This window comes from Nicotiana attenuata, chromosome 1 (assembly GCF_001879085.1).
Source record: "Nicotiana attenuata strain UT chromosome 1, NIATTr2, whole genome shotgun sequence".
In the NCBI taxonomy this organism is placed as follows: Eukaryota; Viridiplantae; Streptophyta; class Magnoliopsida; order Solanales; family Solanaceae; genus Nicotiana; species Nicotiana attenuata.
In genome coordinates this window covers 94,922,054-94,947,747 of record NC_031989.1, presented here as the reverse complement: position 1 = coordinate 94,947,747, position 25,694 = coordinate 94,922,054, and the positions used below count along the sequence as shown (strand labels likewise).

The 25,694-nt window shown below is 42.8% G+C and overlaps 1 pseudogene; it reads right to left on the bottom strand.

Annotated features, from left to right (window-relative positions):
- LOC109238632 lies at window positions 4,301-25,090 on the bottom strand (annotated as a pseudogene).

Genomic DNA, 25,694 nt, shown 5'->3' with positions numbered 1-25,694 from the left:
CTCGAATGCAAAATGTCACGCACTGATTAGCTTTCCTCTATAAAAACTCCAATCCCTTTTTTATTTTTTCACTTTCCGATTCCAGAGCTTCTTTGACTTACCCTCGAATTCCCCACTTAACTCTATCCTCTTCAAATCTTCATATATTGCTTCTTGGATCTTTATATCTTCATCTTCAAATCTTCATACCTCTTCTTTGAAACTTCAACCCAGACCTTCATATCTTCATCTCCATCTTCAAATCTTCATTATTATCTCCAAACCTTCATATTTTTCAGATTCCGATGGCAAAAACTTCCAAAACTTAAACCCCTTCAACTTTCAACCCGGCCACGGAGGCCGAGGTGTCCATTCCTGAGGTGGTCTCGGAGCCTCCCTTGAAGAGTTTTATTCACGAATGATACTCTATCGAAAACGACTTCAAAGTCGAGAAGGCCTCCAGTCAGTAGGACCGAGGCAAAGGAGTATGGAGATATATATGCTCCATTACCGAGGATACACTCCCCACAGTTCGGATGGAATGTAACTAGGAAGGCAAGGAGGTGGTTGTTCCCGGGCCCGCCGAAGACATCACCAATCGCGTGGAGTGGTACCTAAGTGTTTATTTTACCCCTTCACAACCGGCCCGGTGGAACCTATAATCCTCGACTTCTGCAAAAGGTACGAGGTCTGTCTTGGGCAGATTCATCCGTCCTTTTGGAGGATCATAATTCTCCTTCGCCACTTTGTAAACAACACCGAAGCACCCCGGTTCACCCTCGACCATTTTCATCATCTCTATAGTCCCTGAATCTTCCGAGGGGGTTGATTAAGCTCGTTCTACGAGTAAGTAAAGCTCCATTCTCGAGCATCGATGAAGATCGTGATCGAGGTTGGCGTGGAAGGTTCGTTTGGGTTAAAACCAAAGACCTCATTCCCTCCGAATTTCTACCGTTCCCTAAAAAGTGGAACTCATCCCATAAGTCTTTTCCTTCATGAGTACTTGGCATTTTCTTTTGTTCTTCTCTAATCGCCCATGCTTACCATTGTGCAGCAGTTGTCTGGGTTCCTAACGCAGTCCCCTGCTTCAAGGAGTGGATCAAGACGATCTATAAACAAATATCTTACTTCGAGCGCGACTGGCGCAAGTTCTCGAAGGATAAGTGGGAGGCCCGTTCCCATGGTGAGACTTCCTCCCAAATGTTTATATTCACATACTTGACTTGTATTTTTGCCATGTCTCTTTCCTTCTCACAGGTTTTCCCAAGATCACCAAGCTTAGGCCGTTGGATGAAGACGAGGCCCCATCCTCGCTCGCTGAACCCTCCGGTTCGGGATAGCCCGGAGCTACCGCAAAAGAGGAGAAAATGAAGAAAAAGAGGAAATCCTCGGGCTCCCCCGATGCCGAGGTGAAGAAGAAAAGAGTAGTTGTCCGAGTCCAGAAAAGTAACAAAAAGAGCACCAAAGCTAGGGTATTGGACCTCGATTGCCTCTTCCGGCTCACCCCGAGGATGACGACCTTGAGTTCATCGCTCACGAGTCGACCATCGATGAGGGGGAGCAGGCGGAAAGCGAAAAATATAGCCAAGAGGAGGCCGATCCTCCTCTAGCTCAGGAACTAGAAGGAGGGTCAGAGGCCACGGCCTCCCGAGAAGTCACTCCTGCCCGAAGGAGGTAGCTGGTGTCATTGACATAGAGGAGACGCTGTCCCACATGGAGTCCATGTTCGAAGAGGCTCAAGCCGACAAAGAGAAATTAAACAAGACGACACCGGGTCCAGATGATGCCCTGAACATGTTCTTCGACGACATGGACAAGAGCGCGTTGGAGGACTACTCTGAGCTTGGACATCTGGAGGTCCCAATAAAGGACGTGCCATCAGGAGCGGGTGAGTCTAGCTCGAGCCCGAAGCTAGTGAGGTAGTTCCTTGCCCCGAGTGTGGATCTCGACCGTAAGAGAACAGTCGTACTTATTATCCTAGTAGACGCTCGGGCGTTGTCGGCTCCGGTAGGTATGGCCAGCTACCTTCGTTGCCTGGTGACCGGGGAGGACCATATGAAGATGAATGAAATAGGCACATCGAGCCTCCTCATCGAGATGCAACATGCACTAAACTGGTTAAGACGTCTACCCTTTGTATCCTTTGCAAATTTCGTTTAGTTTTAGAATGTCCTAATGACATCATTGTTTTTCAGGTTACGGTGCTTCATCATGAAAGCTTCCTTTGGTCTCGCTTGGAAATCAGCCATCTCGAGTTCGAGCTCAAAGAGCAGGTCCAGAAGAAGGACATGTATATGGCTCTTAGTGAACAACAAGATGAGGCTCTCAAGGATCTCCCAACTCTCCGTTACTAGCTGGAAAAGGCATAGAAGGAGGCCTCGTCTATGAAACGGGAGAATGCCGATCTGGTTGAGAAGGTAAGGATCTTTTAGGCTAAAAACGAGAAACTACTCGTGATGACTAATGACGCAACTTTTCAGGTCCAAGAGAAGATAGACTTGACTGACCAGCTTCGGGCCGAGATGGATGAGGTCAAGGCCACGGTCTTGAGGGGCAAGATGGACCTGCTGGCTTCGGAAAAAGAGGCTACAAAAGAGGAGCTGGCATCGGTCACGGATCAACTCCGGGTGGAAAATGACAAGGCCGAAAAGTGGTCTCGGCTAAATAATGAACTCCAGGCACAACAGAACTTAGCCGTCACAGAATGGGATGCCCTCGGCCAAGAATACAATGTGTGGATTCAAAGTTGGAGCCAACTTTGATCGATTCCTCCAAAGTCAAGGAAATGCTGGCATAGTATAAAGCTGATGTGGTGATAGCCAAGGCTCGCTTAAAGACGAAGACCGAGTATGTAAAGTGGCTATCCTGGAGGGAGACCCTCGAGGAGATTCATACCCCAGGTTTTGACCTGTCGGTTGAGATCGAAGAATCAAATAGGCTTAAGGCCTAGGCCAAGGAATTTATGAGCCCGAAGGTCCCGAAGGCTCCGACCGTTCCGAAGGTTCCGGTGCTGAGTCGAGCCTCGGTGAAGATTAGGCATAGGTGCCTTAGTTCTTTTTAGGTTTCCCTTGTATATTTTCTTTCTTGCTTACTTCGAGGCCATTTTATCGTACCTTTGTAAATATCTTTTGAAACATATAATAATTTCCCTTTGGCAATACTATGTTTTTACTTTTTAGCATCTATTTGCAATCTTTTATTTTTGTATCATTCTTAATGTCTTAGCATATAATTAAATGTAATCTAGAGTATCCGTTCTTTGGAGGCCCGAGTGGAGCCCAATTTTGATGGCAACTCCGGATTACTCGTGGCTTTGAGATTTCGACAAAATCAAAGGCCTTTAAGATGCTTAAGTGTTTTAGTCATGTACGACGATGTTTTTGCCGAGGGTAACCTTTTAATTATACGTAAGGGCCTTACTCTCCCAGTACGGATTTTTAGATGTCTTCGAGCCGTGTTAGGGTGGCCATAGCCTTTCGTATTCGAGCACTACCTAATTGGCTAGGTGCCTCCTGGATTCGATGGTCCGGGATATTATTTTAATCGGACGGCAGTCCCTGAGTCGGGGTAGCCCATGGGATTTAGGATCTATGATCCGTTGTGAAGATCGACGAAGAAAAATTTGAAACGCATAATAATGAAGTACAAGGGAAGCAAAGTTTTCTTTCATAAGTCTTATATGTAGGGTACATAATCGGAGGCGCTTAAGCCTTATGTCGTGGCTATAGTCGCTTTTGACCCTTACAACGAATCCTAATCACCAAGCCTTGGATTTTGAAATATAAAACTTTCCCTTTCTAGGTAACTTAACCTTGGGGTAATGGCCCCCAATATTTGAGGCTGAACTTGTGAGGGCTCGGATACTGTTCGTCTGATGCAAGTAATCAACAATTCTGGTTTAAGTCTGATCTTCAAAATTAATGTAGCTCGTTTTACTATTGCCTCGTTAAAAACCTTGCCAAAAAACCCGCTTCAGGACAAAATCGGTTCAAGGGAAAAATAGTGCAACACGTGCTTTCAGACCTAATAGTGACATTCGCCCCTGGCCGAATACCTTCATACATTAGTGCGTAATATAAAAAAATTAAAAAAGGAATTAAGTTCGTACCTTAGCAGTAGTATCCCTCGAAGTATGCCACGTTCCAATTGTTCGGTAGTTGTACACCATTTCCCGATTCGAGTTTGAACGAGCGTTTTCCAATTGTTCCGATGACTCTGTATGGTCCTTCGCAATTCGGGCCCAGTTTTCCTTTGTTTGGGTTCTTGGTGTGTAGTGTTACCTTTCTCAATACCAAGTCCCCCGACTTAAAAATGTCGGAAGTTAGCTCTTTAGTTGTAGTACCTCCCTACTCTTTGTGTTTGGGCAGCCTATCAGACCAGGGCGGCTTCCCGCCTTTCGTCTAATAATTCTAGGCTCTTGGTCATGGCCTTGTCGTTTGACTCTTCGGTAGCATACTGGAACCTGAGGCTCGGTTCCCCTACATTGACTAGTATTAAGGCTTCCGCTCTGTAGACTAGAGAGAACCGGGTCGCCCCAGTACTCGACTTCGAAGTCGTACGGCATACCCATAGGACTTTGGGCAAGATTTCCTTCCACTTTTCCTTCGAACCGATCAATCTCTTTTTCAGGTTTTGGAGTATAGATTTGTTCCTTGATTTCGCTTCCATTCCCTCTAGGGTGGTAAGGCGTTGATAATATCTTCTTGATATTGCAGTCTTCGAAAAACTTACTTACCTTGCTGCCGAGGAATTGTTTTCCGTTGTCGCAAACGATCTTGGCTGGTATCCCAAATTGACATATTATATGATCCCAGATGAAGTCAATGACTTCTTTCTCCCGGACCTTCTCTCACTCTTGATCATCGACCCATTTGGAAAAATAATCGGTCATGAATAGAATGTATCGGAATTTACCGGACGAACATGGCAGGGGACCGACGATGTCCATTTCCTATTTCATAAACAGCCATGGTGACAAGACCGGGTGGAGCATTCTCCTGGTTAATGAATCATCGGGGCGTATCTTTGGCACTCATTGCGTTTTTGCACGAAGTCTTTCGCATCCTTCTCCATCTCATTCCAGTTGTAGCCTGCTCTGATTAGCTTCTAAACTAAGGATTCTGGCCCCGAATGGTTCCCCCCTCGGGGACTTCTCTCATGGCGTATTTGGTCTCTCCCGGACTTTAGCATCTAGCAAGTGGGTCGAAGATGGATCTTCTGAATAATGCCCCCTCGACTGAGCTAAATCTCGCAGCTTTGGTGCACAGGGCTCTTGATTCCTTGGGATCTGATGGTTATTTTCCTGTCTTTAGGTAGTCAATATATTTGTTTCTCCAATCCCAAGTGAAACTTGTCGAGTTTACTTCGGTGTAACCTTTTTCTACCACCAAATTTATCAATTGCACCACTGCCCCCGAGCGAATTCAATGGAGTTGACAGACGACCCCAAGTTGATCTCGAGGTACATGTTGCAGAGTCCATTCCATGAATTTGGTGCAAGGTCACCTGCAATTTTTCCAAGTACCTCCGCATTAATTCCTCTTTTACTTCGAACATTTCGTTGACTTGATTTACGATGAGGAAGGGGTCTTATTTGGCTTCGATCACTTCGGCCTCGTGTTTCTTAGCCAGTTCTAGACCTGCAATCATAGCTTCATACTCGACTTCATAGTTAGTTAATTTTTCAGTTCTAATAAATTATCTAATTATGCTTCGTGCAAGTGGTTTTAACAGGATACAGAGCCCGAATCCCTTCGTGTTGGAGGCACCGTCCGTGAATAGGGTCCAGTTCCCCAGATTAGCCCCCGAAATGAGCAGTAATTCCTTTTTGACTTCGGGTATCAAGGCCAGCATAAAGTCAACCATGAAGTTTGCCAAAATATGAGATTTTATAGCGGTCCAGGGTCAATGGTCGATATCATACCGACTAATCTCCATGGCCCATTTGGCCAGCCAGCCCGAGAACTCAGTCCTATGCACGATATTCCTCAGCGGGTAACAGGTTACGACACATATGGGGTGGAACTGAAAGTACGGTTTTAGTTTCCTGGAAGCACTTAGGAAGGCGTGCGCTAACTTCTCTAGGTAAGGATACCTTGTTTTGGTATTGCCTAGGGTTCTACTAACATAATAAATAGGAAATTGTTTACCTTCTTCCTCACGAAATAAGACACCACTTACCGCCGCCTCGGAAATTGCCAAGTAGAGGTACAACTATTCGTCCGCCTTCGGAGTGTGCAGCAAAGGGGGGCTCGACAGATATCGCTTGAGTTCTTCCAAAGCTAGCATTCTGGAGTCCAAGAAAAATTGTTCTTCTTTTTCAATAGTGAGAAGAACAGATGGCTCTTGTCCAAAGACCTCGAGATGAACCGTCCTAACGCGGCTATACGCCCGGTCAGTCTTTGAACCGCCTTGATGTTGATGTCTTCTATGGCCTTTATTTTGTCAGGATTGATCTCTATCCCCTAATTAGATACCATGAACCCGAGGAATTTTATCGACCCTAGCTGCACACTTCTCCGGGTTTAGCTTCATTTTGTACTTCCTTAGTATGTCGAAGGTTTCCTGGAAATGTTTCAGATGGTCCTCTTCTTGCAGGGACTTGACTAATATATCGTCAATATAAACTTCCATTGATTTCCCTATTTGTTCTTCGAACATCCAGTTTACTAGGCATTGGTAGGTGGCACCGATGTTCTTTAATCCGGACATCATTAGGTTATAGCAGTAGGTGCCAAATTTTGTTATGAAATAAGTCTTTTATTGATCGTTCGGGTCCATCCGAATTTGGTTGCACCCAGAGTAGGCATCGAGAAACCTGAGTATCTCGTGCCCGATCGTCACGTCGATCATTCGATCGATGTTAGGAAAAGGGAAAGAATCCTTTGGGCATGCTTTGTTTACATCCTTATAATCTACGCACATCCTTAGTTTATTTCCTTTTTTAGGTACTACCACTATGTTAGCTAACCAATCTAGGTATTTAACTTCCCGGATGGATCCTATTTTTAGAAGTTTGGATACCTCATCCTTGATGAACACGTGTTTGATATCGGACTGTGGCCTTTTCGTTTGCTTAACTGGATGGAACTTCGGGTCCAAACTTAGGTTGGAGTGGTTACCTACGGTGGGATCCCTGTTATGTCAAGATTGGACCAAGCAAAACAGTTAGTGTTAGCTTTAAGAAAATCAATAAGTTTTTTCCTGAGCTTGGGGGTTAACCCTGTCGCGCCCCCTTTTTCCTCGCGGAGTTCGGGTTTCGACATTCATGGGGGAACAAATCATTTCCTTTTGGGAATTGGGTATTTGACCTTGAAGATTCGCCACCTAACGGACTAAAGGTGCGTTAGGGCACCTAGAGCAAATAACTCATAAGAACCGGTTTGCATTACCAGAGACTTGGGTAAGGGCTTGAAATAACCTTGAGGGGAAGGTGTTAGGCACCCCTGGCGGTCCACAACGGTGGGTCCCGCCCGAAATCAATTATGTGAATTAATCATTTAACAAATAGATAGTCTAAGCACTCATATAAGATAGAGAAAATTTGACCGATAAGTAGTCTAAGCACATAGGTACGATAAAGGGACTTTAACAAATAAGCAGTCTAAGCACACATATATAAATAAGAAGAGAGAGGTCCTAGGTTTGTTGGCCTATAGGATCACATTTGTACAATGCCCGGTAAACTTCCCTCAGATAGAGGCGTTACGCGTGACATTGGCGCACATGTCATCATATCCTTTACTACCCAATTCCCTCCCCTTGGTCATAGCCAAAATCGTTCTAGAAACCTTAAGATATATCCTATGCGTCCATTACCTGTCCCTTTACTTATATAGTCCCGGAGGTATTTAGGACTCCTAGTTAAGGTGGAACTAGACTCTCCTACAGTGATTAAAAAGGAGAAAATTCTAGGCGACAACCAAAATAGTTAGGACTACCAAGAAAACAACAATTAAGGGGGCTCACATTTTACCTCCATAAATAGAACAAACAAATGCACGTCTTAGGCAGCAGTGTTTTAGACCTTTGAAAAGAGTCCTAATGAAAGGATAGCTAGGTGAGCACAAATCAGAACATATGCAAAGCTTTATTAAAGTGGGAACCAACACCTAATCAGTTTGCCTACTGATTTTTGAGGGGGTTGCTGAATCTGGATGGTTAATCAGAAGCACAGTTTTACAGTTTACATGGTTTTTAATCGCCCTACAGGCTTTCCTAGCCGCGTATCAATGATATCCTATGTACATGATATCTAGTCGTCAATCAGAAGTGCAACAACCAGTAAAACTATTTTAAACAAGCAGTTTGGGTTCATTAGATCCTATAGGCATGCTGTCTAGATGTGAAGACTAATTTTAGACAATGTGGTAATTTTAAGACCTGATTGGCATGGGAGGATTGATTTTAAACTCACAAACATAGTGTCTAGAAAGTAAGATTGGTTTTTTAGACCCTATAAGCATGGCTTCTAAGTGCTAAATATGCTGAACCTATTTAGCGTGACTCCTAAATGCAGAAATTAATTTTAAACTTATAGGCATGGTATCTAAACGTGCGAGACTGATTGTAACCTATAGGCATGGTATATATAATGCAAATAGTCAAATAGCACAATGATATGATTTCTGATTGCAGAAGTGGATTTGAGCCCTATAGACATGATCTCTATAATGCATACAAGTGATGAACATTGCAATGTCCTATGTAAACACTAATTTTAAATCCTATAGACATGATACATACCCATTCCCCAACAAAATGTGTATAATAATCCCTCCCCATTTTACTAATTTCCCCAATATCTATTTACAAAGTAAATAATATTACAGACCAAGTGTAAAAATGAATTACAGGAAAGATAACAGTATACTATAGGGAGCCTGGATAGGCCCAAAGCAAAACCTGGGGAACCAGGCCTTCAAACAGTCTCAAATGCCACATCTCATAGTGCAAGAAGGGTACCCTGATGTGTCAAAGTTCCCAAGGGCCTCAGGGACCCAGGGCAGTGCTTACACCAAGGTCCTCTTAAAATCATCAGCTTGTGCAGTGTGGAGTAGCCAGCCCTAGTATGTCAAAGTTCAGAAGAGCCTTATGGACTCTAAAGCAAATGCTCACACTGGAGGGGCAGGAGCCTAAGTGTTCTAGGAATTGAAGTGGATAGTGCTTTATAAGAGCAGTTTTGAGAAAACAGTTTTTTTAGACTCTTCAGGAAATAAGGAGCAAACAGGGTCACTCTTGGAACTTAGGCAAAGGTTTCAGCAAATAACATTTAGAAACAAATATCTTAGTTTATTGGTTGTTACTAAGTGACCAAACACAGAAGCAAGGCATGCTGAGGACCAAAACAGCCACATATAAGGGATAGTAGGGATTGGGGAGCAAGGTATCTAGATAGGGAGAACATGCTTAGTAGGGGAGTAAGACATAGATCTAACTTTAGACATAAGTAAACATGCAAACTTGCTGAAAGCAGAACCCCTAGTTCTAATTAAAAAACAGAAGTCGACATGCTATTGTAGTAAACACATGTATTGGACATGAGTAGACATAAACACATAGATTGAATATTAATAGACATGCTAGGAAACACATAGTTAGACATGCTATTGACTACATAGAAGTAGCCACATAGATTTGACAGAAGTAGTCATGCTAACCAACACATGGATTGAACAGAAGTAAGTATGCTGGTAAACAAACAAATTCAAACAGAAGTAACATGCTGATGAACACAAAGATTTAAACAGAAGAAGCTGTGTGCATCCGATTTATCGATTCGATTTTGACCCTTATCGATAATTACTTATCGATTACCGATTTATAGATATGCTTATCGTTATCGTTTCAATAAGGTTTCGATTTTTTCGATTTTTGGGGCTTATCGATTCGGTTATCGATTACACTGATAAGAAAATTTGCAGAATTCCACGGAATGTATATCGCTATAAACACACCTAACTAATATGGACAAAAAGAAGCTAAAATAAGACGAACACCGTTTATAACATAAAAATTATGTCAACAAGCACATGCAATGAAACTAATGTAAGGGATGTCATATGAAGGCTTATATAAAATACCTGGAGCAATGTAACCATAAGAACCAGCAATGGCAGATATGCATTCTGATGTCTCTGAATCTTGCAAGAACTTAGCAAGTCCAAAATCAGCAACATGCGCTTCAAAGTTGGAATCCAGCAGAATATTGTTTGATTTCACATCACGATGAAGGATCAAAGGAGAGCAATCGTGATTGAGATAGCAAAGACCCTTCGCAGCCTCCACTGTTATCTTATACCTGGTATCCCAATGTAAATGACTGCCTTTCTTGCCATGAAGCATTTCCCCAAGGCTCCCATTACGCATGTACTCAGAGACCAATAGATTTGTCTCATGATTCGAGCAAAATCCTAATAACCTAACAATGTGCCTGTGTGTGATCCTCCCAAGAGTCCGTATCTCTGCATTGAACCCATGATCATGAGAGGAACCCCTGCTCATAGCCGGAAACCTTTTAACGGCAACGTGTTCTCCACTCGGCATTCCCCCTTGTAGACTATACCAGCACCTCCTTTTCCAATTAAATACGAGAAAAACGGCGCTGAAGAATAGGTAGAGGAAATAATAGGGTTAGGGACTTAGGGTAAAGGAAAGGGTATAATAGAATAAGGGTATATTTGTCTTTTTAGTATATCATATCGGTTTTCCGATAAACCGATAACCGAAGAGGACAATATCGAAATCGAAATCGATAAATCGATAAGGAAAATTTCGAAATCGAGATCGAAATCGATAAATCGATAAACCGATATCGATAAACCGATAACAAATAATCGATTCGATTTATCAATAAACCGATTCGAATGCACACCCCTAGTCATGCTAACCAACACATGGATTAAATAGAAGTAAGTATGCTGGTAAACAAACAAATTCAAACATAAGTAACATGCTGATGAACACACAGATTTAAACAGAAGAAGCATGCTGACAAACACACAAATTTAAACAGAAGTAGCATGCTGATAAACACACAGATTTAAACAGAAGTAGCATGCTGATAAATACAAAAATTTAAACAGAAGTTGCATGCTGATAAACACACAAATTAATTGAATGACAATGGTAGAGACATATCAGTTAAGGAAGAAGAAATAGAAGGTGAAGTAGACAAGATTCAACAGCCTAGCCTTGGCTTTCAGCCGGCTAGTCAAGCAGTGATCACAAGTAGCAGAGAGATAGATGAGAGGAAAGTTTTGTGTGTGTGTGAATTAATTATCCTGTCCAAGGTAGAATGAGCGTGCATATACATAAGTTGCATGCTGATAAACACACAAATTAATTGAATGACAATGGTAGAGATATACCAGTTAAGGAAGCAGAAATAGAAGGTGAAGTAGACAAGATTCAACAGCCTAGCCTTGGCTTTCAGCCGGCTAGTCAAGCAGTGATCACAAGTAGCAGAGAGATAGATGAGAGGAAAGTTTTGTGTGTGTGTGTGAATTAATTATCCTGTCCAAGGTAGAATATATATATATATATATATATATATATATATATATATATATACGTAGTAGTAGTAAGTAAGTAAGACGAGACTAATAGACTATAGAACTAAAAGTAAAGGTAAAGGTAAAGNGAACTATTTCCCGTGTCTAATATAGAATATATATATATATATATATATATATATATATATATATATATAGGAGTCGAATAGTGTAGGTAAATAAGGCAAGGCAAATTGACATTGCAAAAATAAGGTAAGGAAGTAATCAAATAATCAATCAAGCTTGATTAGGGGTAGGAAATTAGGAAATTATACCATAAATAACTCTAATTGAATTTCAAATAAGGCAAGAAGTAGGTTTGAAAATCAATTAGGGTTAGAACCCTTAAATCAAGTAATCAGCTTCACAAATAAGGTAACACGGGTAATCAAAGGGCCAATCAACTCACAGATAGACAAGAGATGTCATTTAAGAATTCGGGATTAAGGAAAACAAATCAGAGATCAGTAAATTAGTTTACTACACAAATGAAAACCTAGATAATTAGGTTAATCATTCAATTACTCAAATAATAACGGGAAAAAGGTTGAAATCAAACACTAAATAGTCAAGCAATTGGCCCAGAAACATAACCATGCTAGAAACATCAGCAGAAACATAAAAACTTCAGAAAACCTTTTGCAAAAACAGAAGTGGAAACCCCAAATAATTAGAAAGATACTTATGGTTGATTAGTAGCAGGAAGATTAGGAGAACTTTAAAGAAATAGCCATGGAAACAGAAAGCACTTCAAACATACAGAGATTCAAACAACAGAAATCAGAGAAATCAAAAACCTAAAGTAGCGTAGTGCTAATAATCGGTTAGTAGTAGAAAAGTAAAAGAACCTTGAAGAACAACCATGGGAATTTGAAAACACTTTGAACATGCAGAGGATTGAACAACATATAATAAAGAAATCAAACCTAAGATAACATAGTGCCAGAAATCGACTAATAATGAAGAAACAAGAAACTCTTTAAAGAAAAATCGACGAGGAAGTTAGAAACTTCCAGATCTACAAAGATCTGGATGAATTCGTATTTGAAATGAGGGTTTTGAAGAAATAATGAAAGGGTAAAGAGAATCCAGTCTCAAACAAGAGATTTGAACCGTAAAAGCATCGAAATAGTAACACTCAAAACCATAGACGGACTCTCAGAGAGTCTTGAACCAGATCTGGTTAGATCTCTTCGAGATCTTTCCAGGAAATCATAAAAACGAGCAACCAGGAGACGTAGAAGATCAGTAGGAGCCTCAAACGGCCATGGAAACCCATAGATCGAACAGGAATCAAAGGGATTAGGGCTAGTTTTGGGTGGCGGCGGCTACGGTTAGGTTTAGGTCTCAGAGAGACGGAGAGAATTAGGGATTTTAGGGCGGCCATTTGTGAATAATGGATAGGGTTTTGGGGGGTCATTTGGTGAAAATGGTAAGAAGTGATGGTGGCCATTGATCTCTATGATCAACGGCTAAGATTTAGAGGGTTTGGGGTCGGGTAGGATTTACTTGGGCTAGGGGTAATTGTTTTGGTCCTGGGGAATTTTGGGCTGCTTTTGGGTTAATATTAAGGGGTTTGGGTTGGTTTTAAAGGTGGCCAGGTCTGAAAAATAAAAGGCTATTTGTTAAATACCCAAAAAATTGATCAAAATATTTTATAAAATAATTAACAGATTATAAAAAATAATGTTCATCCATAAAATGCTTTAAAATAATTAATATTTAAAAAATATAAAAGGCTATTTTCTGGTAAGATAATGTAATAATGCATGCATGGGCTATAATTGCATAATTGCAAAGTAATTGCAATTATAACCCCAAAAATACAAATGTGGCTATTTGCGAAATAATAGTACAAATGCAAATGATAAAATTAAGTCACAAAATTATTATAAAACTATTTGTGATGCAATTAGTGATTGTTTATATAAATAAAATGATGGGATAAATTAATTAATAATCACTAAAAAATGTAGAAATTATGAAAATATGTCAATTGATGCTGATGCATGGTTTTGAAGGCATATATGCATTTTATAAATATTATTGGGAAAAATTGGGTATCAACAGCTGCCCCTCTTTACCCGGGAAGGATGAAAGAGTTTTCGGGTAAAGAAATGATGGCCAATTTTGACCGATTAGGATATTTCAAAAAATGGAGGCCGAACCCCGGTCTCTAAGCTGCCTACATGTCCCTGCCTTTACAGGAATCAGGCCATGTGTAGTTATGGATTCATCGGCGGAATATACCGATGAAGTCATCACAAGAACGGACACGAGCCTTTGGAATGGGTGGAAAGATGGTTATGGTGAGCGGTCAGATTTGAGATAATTTGAAAGAACTGGAGCGGGATTGCTCCTGTTGGGGTAGCGGTTGCTTATCGGGTCACTTGCAAGGAAAGAGATACTACAAGTATATATTTGTGCGGAAATTTAAACATGATGCAGATTCCCTTCAGACCGTGAGAATTGTCTTTGGACGGTTGAGGATGACGTCCTTAGACCATGATGTCCTGGGCAATGAATTGTTTGGTGGGGGATTCGCAGGCCATGAAATGATGTTCTCGGGCCATGAAAATGGTGCCTCCGAACCATGACGCCTTTGAATAATGATATGCAACTTTGAGAGATCCTCAGGCCATTGCATGGTGTCTTTCGGCTATGAGGATGATGCCTTTAGACAATGACGCCTTTGGACAAGTTGGCGATATTTCAGCCCATGAGATGCAATAATATGATGCTAAAATCAACAAGACAAGGCTTAGTCTTGTGAGGTTAAGGGAAGAGCTTAGCCTGAAAGAGGAGCGAATAGATAGTGTCGAAGAGACAGTGCTTAGTCTCGGCAAATAAAGGCGATGATTGGCCTTATGCAAATAGGAGGCAGAGCTTAGCCTCATGCAACATTTGGGACATGGCATAGTCCTATGCAGACGGAAGGCAGAGCTTAGCCTTATGCCAATATAGAGGCAGGGCTTAGCCACATGCAGGATTTGAGACAGGGCTTAGTCCCATGCAAATGCAAAGTAGAGCTTAGTCTTATGCAGATATGGAGGCAGGGCTTAGCCTCATGCAGATGGAGACATAGCTTAGTCTCATGCAAGATTTGGGACATGGCTTAGTCCTATGCAAATGGAGGCAGAGCTTAGCCTTATGCAAAATGGAGGCAGGGCTTAGCCTCATGCAGATATGGAGGCAGGGCATAGCCTCATGCAGATATGGAGGAAGGGCTTAGCCTCATGCAGATAGAGACAGGGCTTAGCCTCATGCAGATATGGAGGCAGGGCTTAGCCTCATGCAGATGGAGACATAGCTTAGTCTCATGCAAGATTCGGAGGCAGGGCTTAGCCTCATGCAGATGGAGACAGAGCTTAGTCTCATGCAAGATTCGGGACAGGGCTTAGTCCCATGCAAATGGAAGGCAGAGCTTAGCCTTATGCAAAATGGAGGCAGGGCTTAGCCTCATGCAGATATGGAGGCAGGGCTTGGCCTCATGTAGATGGAGACAGAGCTTAGTCTCATGCAAGATTCGAGACAGGGCTTAGTCTCATGCAAATGGAAGGCAGAGCTTAGCCTTATGCAAAATGGAGGCAGGGGTTAGCCTCATGTAGGGTTTGGGACATGGCTTAGTCCCATGCAAAAATAGAATAAATAGCAGGTGTATGCGGTAAAATCGGAGGGTCCGATTTTCGGCCTTTATAATGCCTCGTAAGAGAAGCTCTCCAAAGGCTCGGGACTACGGTCGAGATTCACCCTGAAGGGCCATCGATGCCCAACCTTGAGATGGTGCAAGTCGACTGCTATGATAAAAAAGTGGGAAGTTCCCTAGGCGCACGACTAGGGCTGACAAAACCTAGAGGTCTAGCTCTGACCCGTATCAGGGCATTGAGTAGCTATACCTGCCCCATATCTTTGTAATTAATGCTTTTGTACTATGTTCCCCCTCATATATAAAGGGGATCCCTTGTCATTTGTAGGGATCTGTTGCTCAATACAAAAGACACAAGAACATCCTCTCTGCTCTGTAGCATATTCTCTTGATTTTACTACTTCATTTATTGCTTACATTCATCGTGTTTTATTTATTGTTCTTCATTTATTGCTTATCATTGATCATAAAGGGCCACCATCAAAGCTCTTGTAACTGTTATCTCTCCCTCGATTGCCCCAAATCGGCCATCCAGCTCGACCCCGAGGCCTCGCAATCGACGGCTCAAGACCCCCGATCCCAACCGTTTGGTTCGACCATCATACCGTTTCTAAGCTATAATCCTGATTTCTAACCTTTTACTTAGCATCCATCTCTTAACAACTAGCATAAAAATAGATCACGTATTTTTAGAACCTCACAATCAAATTTAATTGTTATTACCATTTTCACGGTAAACAGTTTGGCGCCCACCGTGGGGCTAACATTAATAGTGATTATTTTCTTGCTGGTTTAACCACGTACCACAATTTATCTTTTACTCTTTTTCTGGTCCAAGATCTTTTGATTTCAGGTCAAAATGTCTAACTCAGTAAATGCTCGTGAAAACATCGATCTCGAAGACCATGGGGAAAACGGTGTTGACGTCCCAGGTGTTGGTGTGGCACCACGAAACCCTGAGGATGCACCCGAATCAATTCCCGTGGACGCGGTTTCACGCGACGCTCAACACATCGAAATAAGCTCCCACACTAACAGGAGCATACACGAAGGAGACCAACCAGAAACCCAGAAAACCCCAGCTAGGGAAGAGCAGGATGTTAGCCTTCACATTATTTTTGAAATGTTGCAGGCACAACAACTGGCTATTGCTCAGCTGCATAGTCACCAGAAAACTCCTAGCACGGTAGCACCGGGGACGGCTCCCCTAGCGAAGCAGGTACCAGAGAGGTCAAGCAACAACGGGTCGACAACCGACCTCGCCATCGTAAATATGCTCGAGGACCTCACAAAGAGGATCGAATCGGGCGAAAAGAAGATAGAGGCCAACGACAAGAAGGTCGAGACCTACAACTCCAGGGTCGACCAAATTCTAGGCGCACCCCCGGTCTTAAAAGGTGTGGATTCAAAGAAGTTCGTACAGAAGCCGTTCCCACAGGAGGCGGCCCCGAAACCCATTCCAAAGAAGTTTAGAATGCCCGACCTTCCGAAGTATAACGGAACCTCGGACCCCAATGAGCATGTTACTACTTACACCTGTGCGGTGAAAGGCAACGACCTGAGGGACATGAGATCGAGTCCGTCCTACTGAAGAAGTTCAGGGAAACTCTTTCTAAAGGGGCAACGATGTGGTATCACAACCTGGCCCCAAACTCGATAGATTCTTTTGCCATGCTGGCGGATTCATTCATTATGGCAAATGCTGGTGCCATCAAAGTAGCAACAAGGAAATCTGACGTCTTCAAGATTAAGCAAAGGGAGAATGAGATGCTGCGAGAGTTTATATCTTGCTTTCAAATGAAACGAATGGAACTACCACCAGTCTCCGACGACTGGGCAGTGCAGGCCTTCACTCAAGGTCTGAATGACCGAAGCTCGGTGGCTTTGAAGCAGCTGAAATAGAATCTGGTTGAATATCCCACCGTGACCTGGTCGGACGTTCACAACCGATACAAGTCAAAAATCAGGGTCGAGGACGACCAACTAGGAGCCCCCTCGGGCTCAGTATACCTAAGCAGGCTTCTAGCGAAGGAGCCAAAGCCAAACAAAGAAAGGTACCAGCCATACAATAAAGACGGGAGAAATGCCCCGAGGCGCAACATACCCTGCAATGATCAAAGGATGGATCGAGGACAGAATTCTCGGGGACTCATCATCAAAGCCAGATTCGATAAGCATACGGGGCCAACGGAAGCACCTCGCCTATCGGAATACAACTTCAACGTCGACGTATCAGACATCGTGTTCTCCATCAGTAAAATTAGAGATGCCAGGTGGCCCAGGCCTGTACAATCATATCCTTCACAAAGAAATCATAACTTAGTGTGCGAATTTCACAACACGCACGGCCACAGAACCGAAGATTACCATCAGCTCCGGGAAGAAGTAGCCCGACTACTAAGCAAAGGTCACCTCCAAGAACTCCTCAGAGACCGGGCCAAAAACCAGTTCCGGGAAAGAGAGGCGACCAAGAAGAACAAAACAAATGAGCCACAACATGTCATCCACATGATCTTAAGAGGCATCGACGAACCACAGGAACCCACGATCAGTAGAACAAAAATATCCATCACCAGAGAAAAATGAACTCGGGGTTACATACCAGTGGATTCCCTCACGTTAAGCGACGATGACATCGAGACCTTGTCTCAACCTCACAACGACGCGTTGGTAATCTCTTTCCTTGTAAATACATTTCAAATTAAACGTGTACTCGTGGTCCAGGTAGCTCGGCCAACATTATCAGGTCGAGAGTGGTAGAGCAGTTTGGGCTGCTCGACCAAATTGTGCCCGCATTTTGAGTCCTCAACGGATTCAACATGGCGAGCGAAACAACAAAAGGGGAAATCACCCTCCCAGTCAACGTGGCCGGCACAACACAAAATGCCAAATTCCATGTCATCGAAGGAGACATGAGGTACAATGCCTTGCTCAAAAGGCCATGGATACACTGCATGAGAGCATTACCGTCCACTCTCCATTAATTGATGAAATTCCCGACAAAAGAGGGGAAAAAAACCGTCTACGGGAAACAGCATGCGACAAGGGAAATGTTCGCAGTGCACGATGTAACACCGACACTAGTGCCTCCACCCTCGAAGGAGTCAAAGGATTATCAAATAGTAAAATAGCGATAGCAAGCTACGCCCTCGGCTAAGTCTGAACCAAACGAAGCAAAGGACCGTACCGTGTCCTCATGACAAACGATCGAAACATATAAGGGGCCGAAGCGCCATCAGCACTAAGGTATGATCGCCTCCCCTTTTTCAATTACATCTTACACTAACCTAAGTGCAGGTATCCAATCGAAACAGCTGAAGCGCCTCCCAACTCGAAGGCCTTTAGGTTTCAAAAGCATGTGTTGCACTCTTTTCCTTCGATCGGGTTTTTATCCCAAGAAGGGTTTTACCGGCGAGATTTTTAATGAGGCATCACCTATATGCTACTTAAGGAAAACTCAACAAGTATTCAAGGCTTCTATTGCAATCAACCTCGAATACTGGGGGGCATCCCCCCAGAAGATCACCTTCTCGGAGAAGCTAAGATATGCTCAACAGGGTCTCAATAGGAAAAACAATGTGTCGGGCCAAACGGTCGAACGAATTGTGCCCACATAGAATAACCGAGCCCTCAACACCAATGACATGTATGCTTGCACCAAGCAATCGAAGAATAATTTCAAAAAGCATTTTGCATTTCAAAGAAGCTCGGTATTTTTGCAAAAACGGCTCCTTTGTCAAAAACATCCCGAACACTCGGGGACTGCCTGAATGACCTCCAGGCCGGAGCTCTAAACTCATAAGCCCTCAACGAGGCAACATCAAAGTCACAAAATGGCTCCAAAGCCAAAAGCTCCCTGAGCACTCAGGGACTGGCGTCAAAATCGCACGGCCTCCGGGTCAGAAACTCCGAAATCGTAAGCCCTCAATGAGGAAATACCAAGTTTACCAGTAATGGCTCCCGAGCCAAGGAACCCTCGGTTACTCGAGGACTATCGCCAATCGCCACTTATTAAAAACCCGAGGCCATAAGACCCCAAGCGGGCAGACTCGGTCTTGTAAGACCTGTATAAGGCAACAACAATATCTGTAAGACCTCAAGCAAGGCATGAACCACACTTGTACCAAGTGACAACATCTGTAAGACCTCCAACAAGGCATGCCGCGCTTGTACCAAGTGACAATATCTGTAAGACCTCGAGCAAGGCATGAACCATACTTGTACCAAGTATCCAAAACCGTAAGACCTCAAAAGCATGTAAAACTTGTAAGACCTTACTAAAGGCATAAACCCGATCTCAATGTTAAGGCTATATATCGAACTTGTAAGACCCCTAAAAGGCATACCCTCGATATAGACGCCGAAACTACTTCACTCGGGACTAAAAGACTGTGGCCAAACACAAATGACTACGGTCAAAAGGCTGTACCTGCCAAACTAACGCGACTCGGGGACATGCAACCGTCACTACAAAATCACAAGCCTTCAATTACTTCGAATCTACTTCGAAAAGAACCAGTTAAACATGCTACCCTCGACACAGGCAAAAGAGCTTCGACCATGTCAGCTCCAAACTACGGGCTTCGAGCTACTCAGCCACCGAGACAAACCTCCTGAGGTGCTCGATCATCGCCACTTAATGACTCATAATCGAGGTTTTTATCAGACCGTCGAAGAGTCAGGCAAACACAATCTCAAAAATCCTTAACGAGGGAAAAATAAAGCCTATACTAAAGGTTGCATCGACCCAAAGCGTTAGAGCCGTTGTCGCCAGCTCACACAAAAGGTCACATCGACCCAAAGCGTAAGAGCCATTGTCGCTAGCTCACACAAACGGTCGTACCGACCCAAAGCGTTAGAGCCACTATCGCCAGCTTAAAATTCAAAAACTTGAGGGTCGAATGAGCTTGAGCCGACCCGACTCGGAGACTGAACCCAAAACAGTTGACCAAACATGCCTAAGAGCAAAAGGATAAGAGCTTGAACGCCGGCTTATACTAAAAGGTCGCATCGGCCAAGCGCGTAAAAGCCTATGGGCCAGCCCAATGAGCCTCAGTGCCATACTATAAATCTAAGGTTTCCTTCTAACTCAAAGACCAGTTCACCTGACTAAATTCAAGGAAAAAATAAATGCAGAAGAAATAAAACCGCAAGGTTTCCTTTTATACACATATGCGAGAAAACACAAGCTCCATTTACAAACGTACTTTGAAAGTGATATATACAGAATCGGAAAGTGAAATCTATGTCCCCCTTGGGGACTATGGCCCGTTGGTCTCATCCTCGCTATCATCGGCATCGGACAAAAGTGCCTTAGCGCCACATTCGTCTGCCCTCGCCCGCTTCACCTCTACCGAGAGGTCAAAGCCCCTAGCACGGATCTCTTCGAGGGTTTTCCTTCAAGATTTACACCGAGCATATTCCTTGCTCCTGCCCTCGCGGTCGAGAACCTTTCTCGGCTCAGCTTGAGCATCGGCAACATCATTCAAATAGTCTGCCACTTTCTAGTCAGTTGGGGTTCGGCTCATTATGGCTTCAGCCCAGGCATCCACAACCTCGACATTTTTCTTCAAAATCTCATCCTCGAGATTCATAATCATATCTGTTCGAACCGAGCTATTATCACTAACTAAGCGAAGTTGAACCTCAAAAGCGGAGGTTTTAGCTAGAGCACCCTTCCACGCAGAAGCCTAAACCTCCACCTGAGCCTTTAACTCATCATACTCGCGCTTGGCTCGGCCAGCTTCGTTCCGAAGGCGCTCCAGGTCCTCCGTCCTCTTCTGCAACTGAAAAGAAACAAAACATTAGCCTCAGGAGCTAGAAGGAGGAACACACACTCATACGGAACAAAAACTACCTGCTCCTTCAGGTAGCTCTCATAATTCAAGCTCCGACTCGCCTAGTACCGTAAGCGTGCCAACTCGTCTTCTCTCTCATCACAAAGAAGCCTGAAGGACTTCTTCCCATCCACAGCTTTCCGCAGCATGGCCTCACGACGAAGCAACTCGGACTTGAGCTTGTCAAAAGCCTATGAAAGAAAAGCTCGACAAGAAAGTAAAAATTACAAGACTATAAAATCAACACGGACGGCAAAAATCTCACCTTAGAATAGAGCCTCTAAGCTTCCTCGAAAGTTGAGTGCACATCTACTATTCCGACTCCGTCCACGCCAAAAGAACCACACCCGATGGGGACGCGATCGCTCAGCATATGCGGCTCCTAGTCTCGGTCCCCCCTCGAAGTACCTTCGATGGGGGAAGACATATCCTCGCCGAGCCTCCGGCTTGGAATCAACTTGCTGTAAGCACTGCCATCTTGCAAAAGCCCCTTTTGCTCATTATTATCGCTCCGAGCCCAGGAGCTGGCTTTTCTTCTCCCCCTCCAAGAGGCACGGTCTCGCTCCAAGGGATTCCCCGACGCCTATGGTGATAAGGTTAGTATGCGTAAAAAGAAAACGCCCTTAAAGAAGCAAATCACACAGCGCATACCATGGTGTTTGGCCTCCTATCTGCCCTTAGACAAAACTCGCCACTTACGCTAATTGTAAGTCGAGAAAGTCGCCAGCTTCCGAGCCCAGTCCGTCAGGTCGGGGACCTCGTACATCGTCCATGTTATTGTTGCAGAAAAGGAAAGGAAGGAGCATTTACAGAACTTATCCGTGCCATAAGCAAAACTACGAAGGTACGAGTATACCACTTACGTGTAAAATTCCACTCCTCAGGGAATGACAGAAACTCCACGGGGATAACATCAACGGTCTGTACTCGAACGAATCTGCTCATCCACTCTTGATCTGCGTCTTCTTCGTCATCAACAATAAAGGGCGGGGTGGATCGGCATCGTAAGGTTAGAAGACCTCGAGGGTGAAAGGGCCGGTGCAACCTGATAAGATGACTGAGTGTGAATTCAAGTCCCGCTCTCTCCGCAAAGAACCTCATCATAAATACTATCCGCCAAAATGACGGATGAATCTACGCCAAGGTGACCTGGTATTTCCGACAGAAATCAAGCACAACCCTATCAGGGGGCCTAGCGTGTAGGGGTACGTGTACACGTTCAAAAACCCCTCAGCGTGATCCATAATGCTCTCTCCTGGGGAAAGTACCCGCAGTACTACCTTCTCCCCCCATCTGCAGTCTCTCCTCACCGATTCGAGATGCTCCTCTCCCACCAGGTAAATAAACCTTGAAACATACTCCCGATGACCCGAGCGTCCTGGTTAAAAAGGTCTTCAAGGGCGGAACTCCCCTCTCCTCGCCGAGCGGACCTTGGTGCGGCTGCCACAGCTGTGATAAGACTAGAAAATCCGAGCAGAACCCTCAGAATCGAAATAGTGAAAGCCTTGACACAAGAAAAGAAAGTTCCACAAAGGAAGACAACTACTTGAAATAATGGAATGATCAGAAGGGGGAAAGCAACCCTATATATGGAAAAAGCAGCGACCTCCGCATCAACCAAGTCCCGAGATGGTACCCAATCTCGAGGACCTCCATTGTGAGCATGTGATTTTTGCCCTATACGAAATACTCCTATAAAATCCCAAGAAAATAATTTTTTTTTGTTAATTATTTGCCATTTTAGGAATTTTCGTAGAATTTTATTAATTGTTTGCATTCTTGTGCACGTTTAATTTTTATTTAAAACATGAAAATACCAAAAATACCATGCATTGAATTTAGGCTTTATTTTTATATTTTTAGGATTAATTAGTAATTATTTATTTTATAAAAAATAAAAATCACAAAAATAGCTCATTTTACATTTTTGCCTTTTAATTTTTAGGTTATTGGTTTTTCTCTTTAAATTTAGAATTAAGTAACTTTTATAATTATTGTAATTAGGTAATTGGTTTAATTTTACAATTTAGATAATTTAGGATTTTAATTTTAGGATTTTTAATTGAAGAAACAAAAAGAAAAGAAAAAGAAAAGAAGGGGTAAATCGAGAAAGGGGTCTTTTAATTGAATTGGGCTGCCCCCATACCCAAACCCATCCAAGAAACCATCCAAACCCCAGCCCAAATCCCTTTTTAACAAACCCGTCCAAGAAACAACCCAAACCCCATCCCAAATCCCTTTTTAACCGACCCAGGCCCAAACCATCCCTATACCCGGTCCAACCCCTCACACCCCAAACGATACCGTTTGCCCTGATCTCATCACGATTGTTGGATCATTATGATCCAACGGCCCAAAACTAACCCCTCATTTTGTATTTAACTGTCCGAATAGATCCCCCCTAACCCCAAAGACTCATCTCTGTCTCTCATCTCTCTCAAAACTTCGAACCCTAGCCGCCCTAAAATCCATCGCCGGCTCCGCCCTCCTCCGCCGTGGTCCGCCGGCAGGGAAATCGCCTCACGGCGGCGGACCACCACCAATCCACCCCAAATCAACCGACTCCCCTTCGTCTCCTCTTTATGAATCTCCTAACCAATTTCCCCAAAACCCTGTCAAACCCTTCGAATATTAAATCGATATCGGAACCCTCAAAACCTTAAGTGTTCTAAATGGCCCCAAATTCGCACCCTGTAATCCTTGCACCCCTCTAATCCCTAAACCACCATTAGCCCCATCCGAATCGGCCTCAGTTTGATCGAATTTTAAATCTCAGATTCTGAAACCCTAAAAAGTCTGCACTGGTTGATTCCGGAAGGTTTAACGGCTCAAACTTACATGAGTCAATTGCTCTTGACAAGAGCAATTGATTCATGTGGGTTTGGTTTGTTTTCAAACCTGCCAGAATCCGGTCAAACTCCGGCAAGGTCGACCAAGTCCAGCATATTTCTTACAGTTAGCGTAGGTAATTCCCCTTTACTTTTCTGTTTTTTTTCTTTCTTTTCTTAGGTTTTCTTTTCCCTCTTCATGTTCATATCTTTGTTTAGCCGCATGGTTTAGGGTTTTTACCTGTTTTTTAGTTGTTTGCTTACACTTTGTTCACTAGATTAATCAAAGCATGATTGGCATAGGTTTGTTTTTAATTAGAGTTTTCGATAAATTGGTTACTCTGTTTTTCTCTTATTTTTTGTTCTAATTCAAACTCTGAAGTTGATCAATAGTCCTTTTGGTTGATTTTTGATTAGCTATTAAAAATATATAGCTTAGTTTATTAATTTATTCATAAACTGATTAGTTTAGGATTTCTTTGCAGTTTCATGTTAACTTTTGTAGATGCATTAGTCGTTTTAAACCTAGTCTTTGTTTAGATTTATTTAGATAATCACTTTTGTCTGCTAATTAGGTTAGTCTTAAGTTTGAATTTCATCCTTTTTGGTTCTGTTTGTCTTTCTTGATGGTTGTTGTCCCTGATTTGAAAATCAATAGGAACCTTAGGGACCTAATTGAACTAAAAGAATTTAGGTTAAAGGTGAAATAAGCAGTAACTTGAAGGGTAAAATTGGACTTTTACTTAGGCTAAAAATCAGAAGTTTCCAAGAAATGGTGCAGCTGTATTGTACTATTTTCAGCTCCTAGGATAAGGAATATTCCCCAAAATATAGGCCTAGGCAGCCTATATATATATAGGCTCTTTCATTCTGAAAATAATTAGACAATCATACACAATCATTAGACAATTAGCATTATTCTCTGCATAAAATTCCTTTTTCCTCTGAAAATTTAAGATTTCAGAAAACCTTAGAAATATTTCCAAAAACTTCTCCCTTTTGTTCATAAGCTGAAAACATTGTTTGAAATTGGAAGTTTCTTGGATTCTCTTTGGGGTTTTTTCTGTGGTTAGCTGCGGTTGAAGTTTGGTTTTGCCTTTCTGTTGCTGCTGGTTTGCTGAGCTGAGTTAGAATTGCAGGCTGCCTTGTTTTCTTTAAGCTGGTTTTTCCCTTAGCTAGGTATTTTTTCTGAACTTTTGTATGCTTGGATTGAGATGTTTTGAATGAAAAGCTGATTTCCTTAGACATTTGAGCATGAATAAAGTGAGATTGTATACTCTTGCAATGATTTTGGGATTTCCAGCTTGTTTAAAGCTTTAAATCTACTTTAGTCTTGTCTTCTGCTTATTTGCTTTGTTCATTTTGTGTAATGGTTGAAGTAAGAAGATGCTCCTTAGCTAAATATTCTGATTCTTGATTCTTGTTTATTAGAGTGATGTCTTTTTTTATTTAAGTGCATAACTTGCTATTTACTTGATGTCATCCGAGTTTGGTTTGCTAAGTATGAGCTGTAATCTGTGAGTTTGGCCACTAGTTGGCCAAATCAGCAGGTTAATAGGCTAAGAATTGAATGTTTGTTATTGGTAGCATGCTGAGTTTAGATCAACCTTTTCTAATGGAGAAATCATGTCCAAAAAGAGGCGGGTGTTCATTAGTTTATTAATTACATGGAAAGTTGTAATAGATTAGTTGTTACTGTAATAGTTCATGTATTAATAGGTTATAACATAATGTTCTAATTCTGGAAAGTTTCCTTTTCATTTGGAGTGCTGTAATAAGCTAGCTTCTAATTTCATGAGTTAAGAACGACTGCTGTTAGATGTGTAATTACTTTGGCCAAGGCCATAGGCCA